Consider the following 6,000-nt stretch of genomic DNA (forward strand, 5'->3'; position numbering starts at 1 on the left):
CCTCCCATTCTGAGGCCTGGCTCTTAATCATGAAAGCCGTGGAGCACAGATCTGGGGGGGTGGGGGTGGGGGGGTAAATGTCCTCTTTCTTTTGGGTCTGGGGACTGGGGATGTCTTCAGGAGTCCAGTAAGAAGGTTCACCCATGCTACCCTTTGGCTTCATCTAAAGCTTGGGCTCTTCATTTGCCTCCCCAAAGAACTGTATAAAAGTAAATCTTTTTTTAAACAGCATTTTGTTCTTTCCCAAAAACTGCCCCCAGGGATTTGTCCCCAAAGCCCTGGCACGTGGACAGCCTCAGCCTCATTTGTGAGGCTTCTTAAATCTGGTTGGCATGTGCCAGAATTGAGGCTGCCAGATGGCACCTGGACTGTGCTGTAACTCCACCTGGGTAGCTCCGGGTCAGCCACAGTGCTGGGGAGAGGGACTGGGGGGGTGGGGCTCAACCCCAGCAAAATCTAGGGACCTCAGGTTCTTGGCAAGGAAATGGCCAGGGAAGACCCCCAGGGATCTGAAGGGGGGAAGAGAGGAGGTGGGGTGGGGGTAAGGGAGTTGGGGAGGAAGCAGGTCCGGGGAGCAGGGGGAGAGATGAGGTAAGGCCAGAGAAAGGAACCAAGCTGTTGCTGCTACACGGCTGGTGAGTGGTTGCGGTAGGATTTGAACTCGGCTCTCTGCACAGCACTCCCAAGAAAAAGACTCCAGTCTAAAGGGGCCGGGACAGAACGAGGGTGCTGCCTAGGGCGGGGGAGGGAGGGGGCAGACGGTTTTAGGAAGACAGATGTTGGGGGGGAGTGTCAGAAAAAGCCAGGGAGACAGAGAGGGGCTGCCCGGGCCAAAGGCAGGGGGCCCCCAGAGGATGGAGGCCACGATGAGGGGGGGAGGGTGCAGAGGGGAGGAGATGCGGAGGAAGACAGGATGGTGCCGGGGAAGGGGCTGAGGGGTCCGGGTAGGGCTGCCCACACCCCCGCGTCCCCCCCATCAAAAGCGGGGTTTGGGAGGCCTCGGAGCCTACGGCCTGCTTCCCCCTCCGGACATCGAAGTGGGGCCCTGAGGGGGCCAGAAAGGGGCCTCTCAGGGGCCACTTAGGTGCTGGGGTCCCTAGAATATCTGAACTTTGCGGGGAGGCGCTCCCCACAGACACGCTGGTTCCCAGAAGTCCTAGCGCTTTGGGGTGGGGTACCCAAATCCTGGGGGCGCGGCTCTACGTTGCCAGGAGATCTGGGTGGGGAGGGGGCGGGCTTCCCGGGAGGCAGTACTTGAAGCTGGTGGGGCTGCGGTGCCCTCAGTCTGTGCTTCCCCTGAGCCCGTCCCTCTGCGCCTCCTCGTCAGGCTTCCTCGCTGACAACTCCGAAAGGGTAAGTAGAGGCAGGCGCAGCGGAGCGGGGCTGGGGAGGCAGTGAGTGAGCAGCCCCCGACCCCATGTGTCCGGGGTTGTATTAGTGCAGGGGACACGCGCTGAAGGGTTAGGGAACCGGTTCGGAAATCTTGGGGTCAGACCTGGGGGCCCAGGTCAAGGAAGTTCCCGGGGCCGGATTCTCAGTCGCCTCTGAATCCGGGGTCCCTGAGGCAGGTGGGGAGCCGGGTGGGTGGAGTGCAGGGCTTGGGGTCTACGTGACCCAAATTCAAAGCTCTTCAGTTCTGCTGGCCTCAGTTCCCCGAGCTGTAAAGTGGAAAGGAAATCAGCGTGACTGGATGGGGTGATGTCAGAACCCGTGAACTGTAGTCCCCCATCCATGCGGGTTTCCCTTTCCCCTTCTTTCCGTACCCCCCAGGTGGGCAGCCAGGGCAGAGCCAAGACGCCCTACAAGTTGGTGATGTTGGGCAACCGTTGTGTGGGCAGGAGCGCGCAGACCCTCCGCTTCCTCCTGAGCAGGTGATGGTGGATGGGGAGCGCTGCCAGCTGGCCATCGTGGACATCACTGGAAGGGAGGAGTTCCAGGACATTCGGGAGGACTGCATGGACTGGGGCCACGGCTTCTTCTTTGTCTACGCCGTCGACTCCATCAGGACCTTTGTGGACGTGAGCCTCTTCTGGGACCAGCTTCGGAAGGTCAAGGGCACGAGTCGGGTACCCATGGTGCTGGTGGCCAACAAGGTGGACCTGGCCCACTGCCTGGTGGACTCCGCTGTGGGCCAGGACGCAGCCAAGAGCTTCGGAGTGCCCTTTGTGAAGACCTCTGCCATGTCCCAGCAGGGTGTGGTGAATGCCTTCCAGGAGCTAGTTCAGGAGATCCAGCAGTCCAGGATGCCCGAGATCCAGTGGCCCCTAGAAGAGAGGGAAGATGGAAGGAGAGAGTACTCAGGTACAACACACTTTTGGACAGGGCCAGCATGAAAGGAGAGAGAGAAGAGAATAAATGAGAGTGGGGAGGAATAGAGTCTAGGGAAATACAGCTAGTAATAGCAACTATGGAAAAAATATTGAAGCAACTTCTCTGGCGGACTTATGAGAAAAAAGGCAGCTCACCCCAGAGACACAGCCACTGAAATCTGAACACAGATTGAAGGACATTTTTTTCTCTCTCTCTCTCACTATTCTTGAGGCTTGTCAACATCTTGGGTGGGGTTATGTTTACTCTTATAATAAAATTGTTGTAATAATATAAATTAAATCTGGATTCTTAAAAATAGAATAAATAAAATTTAAAATAATCTTTAAAACGATTGGAACACAGAGCAGATGTGGGCCAAATGAATCATGACCTTCAAAAGGCTTGGAAGAAAAAAATATGGCTCAACTGGAACTGAGACCACTCAGCTGGCTCAGTAGAGAAACAACCTAGCCTAGCGAAGGGCTGGGGCAACTGGTGGTAGAGAGGAGAGCCCTGGAGCTGAAGTCAGGAAGACTTCTGGTCCTGAGATCAAATCTGGTCTAAGTCACTTACTAACTAGGTGACCCTGATCGAGAAATTTAAACCTATAGGCCTCCATTTCCCCATCTGTAAGAGGGATTGAAGGAGGAAATGACAAACCCTCTAGCATCTTTGCCAGGAAAACCCCAAATGGGGTCACAGAAAGTCAAATGTGAAATAGTTGGCGTACAAGCAAAACTCCCAAATAAGTCAAACATTTTAATAGTGAGGCTGAAGAAGATGGCACAAAAGGAAACCTGTTTAAAGGAGATGGACCCGGGGATGTGGAATCTCCCAGGGAAGAGTCATTGAATGTCTTCAGCTTGTCCTGGATGGTGAAATCTCAGTTTCTCCCATGTCTCATGTCCCTCCAACTCTCAGGGCTGGATAATTGACTGCCCCCTTACCAGGACCCTGAAGAGAGGATACCGTTACCCTCTGGCCACATAGCTTAGAGCTGGGTTCTGGGCCCCTCCCAGGGTCCCCAGAGACCCACTGGAGGCTCTACCTTCTGCTCCTACTTGTGATCTCAGGGGAGGCAGAGCATCTCCTCCCCCATCCCACAGAATCAGTTTAGGAATAATAAAGCCCAAACGATAAAATCCATTGTTCTGCCATCTCAATATAGAATTGGACTATCGGAAGAGACCTACCTCCATGCCCTTCCTTGGCAGAGGGGGTTTGGGGCGCTGGAGAACACACGGGAATACAGAAAATGTGAGGGTTTTTCAAAGCATGGATGAGTTTTGCCAATTTTCTACGCTCTGAAAACATTTCTTTATGACCAGAACATGGCTCTGAACATAGTTAGGTGAGAGGTTGAGGGGGTGGGGAAAAGCTAAGGACAATTAGACGGTGGAAAAGATTGATAAAATGTGTTTCAAAGCCTATTGGTTGTTAGAGATGGACACTCAAATGAATCCGATTTACTGGACTAAATTGGAAATTATACAGAGAAAGGGGAAATGAGTGACTCCAAGACTGTCTAGTCTCAGACCCTCATTTGACAGAGGAAGGAAACTGAGGCCAAGAAGAGGGCATCACCCAAACTGCTAAGAGCTTGAGGGTGCCCCTTCCCTGTGGTGTCCCTTGGTCCTTGCCAAGGATCTCTAACTCCATTTCCTTTCTAGAGGCTCCTCCTGGCAGCACCCCCTCCAACCTCTTTTCTATCTTCACCCCAAGTTAGAGTTCTCCTGCCCCAACTCCTTTATTTACTGTAGGGGAAACTGAGGCAGGAAAGAGGGCGATGCAGAGAGTCCAGGGAAATATAGTTATCTGAAGCCGGAGTAGGGAGGGACCAGGCTGGCTTCCTTCTAGGCTATGGCACCTTCTAGGGGAGAGAAGCAGAAGCCTAGGACAGAAAGTAGATTCCTTAGTTAAGATGGGGGTTCACTTGGCTCCTACCCTGCCCTGAAGGGGAAGCTTGGTAAAGGGCCAAGTTGAGTCCTGGGCTCACAAGAACTGACACCCCCCCTCCAAAATTCACCCTTGAAGGGGGCTTGGGGGGACAAAAACAAGCACTTACCAACAAGCTGCTATGGTGACTTGTTAGCAGCTACCCGAGAGTTGGGAAGAGAGCAGCTTCCCAGTTCCCCCCATTATAAGGAAGAGAGAGGGCATCTGGGCATAGGAAAACAAAATCGAAGCATCCCCGCCTTCAGGATGGTCACATTCCGCTAAGGGGAAAAACCTAAGCTCCAAAAAGCGTCAATACAAAGGAAGTATCCATGATTTTTTTTACTTTGGGAGCAGGGGGGGACTCAGGTAGGGGAGCAAGAGCTCGAGGGGGCTCCGTAAATGGGCAAGAGAGAACCTGGCCAGGGCATAACCAGGTACTCATGGGGCCAGGCTGTTGAGAAGGGCATGGTGGCAGTGCTGGAGAAGAGCTTCAACCATGGGAGGAGGCTGTAAGCTTATTCTAGATCCCAGAGAAACTGGCAGGTCTATATCTGTCAGAAATGAGTAGGCATGCCCAACCAGAGGGCAGGAGTCTTGTGGGTCAGCTGCTGTGGACTCCAGGTGGGAGTGGGGAAAGGGCTTCTCCTACCAAGGAGGGCCCTGGACAAACAGACCCCAAAGTGCTATTTGGTTGAGGAGACTCTTTCTGATCACCTAGCCTGGCCTGAGGTGAAAAGGTGGCTTGCCCACAAACTCTGGACCTCCCCCCATCTCAGCTCAGAGACCAGAGAAGGGCCAAGGCTCCCTCCACTCCCTGTACAGATGTGACTCTAGAATCGGAGAGATGGAATCACCCAGTGGAGTCAACCAGGGACCAGGAGACAAGAGTGGGATCTGGTGGGGCAGAGAGGGGAGAACATGTTTCCACAAAGATTTCTTCTGCCTTGAGGGCTTTTGTTCCTGCCCCAGAACAGTTCCCAACCATGGATCTTGACCCTAGAAGCAAGAACCTGTTAGAAATGGAGTTAGAGGGGCAGCTCAGTGGAACAATGGATAGAAGGAGGACATGATTTCAAATACGGCCTCAGACACTTCATAATTGCCTAGCTGTGTGACCTTGGGCAAGTCCCTTAACCCCACTGCATTGCAAAAACAAAGCTAATTAAAAGAAAGAAATGGAGTAAGAGATCCTTGGCAAGTATCAAGGGGTACCGGAGGGAAGGAGAGCCCCCAAGGTCTGAGCAAGTTGGCCATGAGACTTAGATCAGAGAAGCTGGCTGCAAAAGGGGGTGAACCTTCAGTCCAAGAGGGACCCATGGGTGGAGAATGAGGAATTCTGGAGCCTGGTCGGCAGACTTGTTTTCCCCTCACACACACAGGAGCCCCCAAGCCCGAGAAACCACATTTCCAGCTTCTCTCCTCCCCAGACTAGTGACTGTCCTGGTGGCTGGAACAACTCAGCTGTTTAAACTCAGCTGTTGCCAGTGACCTGAGGATGTTCTGAGGCTGAGATCCTGGAGCAGGCAGAGTGGGGGTCTGCAGAGCAGGGGTCTACAGAACAAGGATCCATGCCTGCCTCCACTGCCAAGGAAGAAGATCGACTCTAGCAAGTCCCGATCCCAAGGCACCTTTGTTTCCTCCTCTGTGAAGTGGCAGTGATAACAGAATCCCCCTCTGAGGGTGACTGAGAAGATCAGAGACCTGGGAGCTGGAAAGGGTTGGGCCCATCTGGGAGATCTAGAAATGCCCGTG

The 6,000-nt window shown here is 53.5% G+C and overlaps 1 pseudogene; it reads left to right on the plus strand.

The window, feature by feature from the left end:
• The first annotated feature begins 1,874 nt into the window (after nt 1-1,874).
• LOC141504091 (GTPase NRas pseudogene) lies at nt 1,875-3,245 on the plus strand (annotated as a pseudogene).
• The last annotated feature ends 2,755 nt before the right edge of the window (nt 3,246-6,000 follow it).

The sequence above is a fragment of the Macrotis lagotis genome, unplaced genomic scaffold (genome assembly GCF_037893015.1).
Source record: "Macrotis lagotis isolate mMagLag1 unplaced genomic scaffold, bilby.v1.9.chrom.fasta BILBYCTG093, whole genome shotgun sequence".
NCBI lineage: Eukaryota > Metazoa > Chordata > Mammalia > Peramelemorphia > Peramelidae > Macrotis > Macrotis lagotis.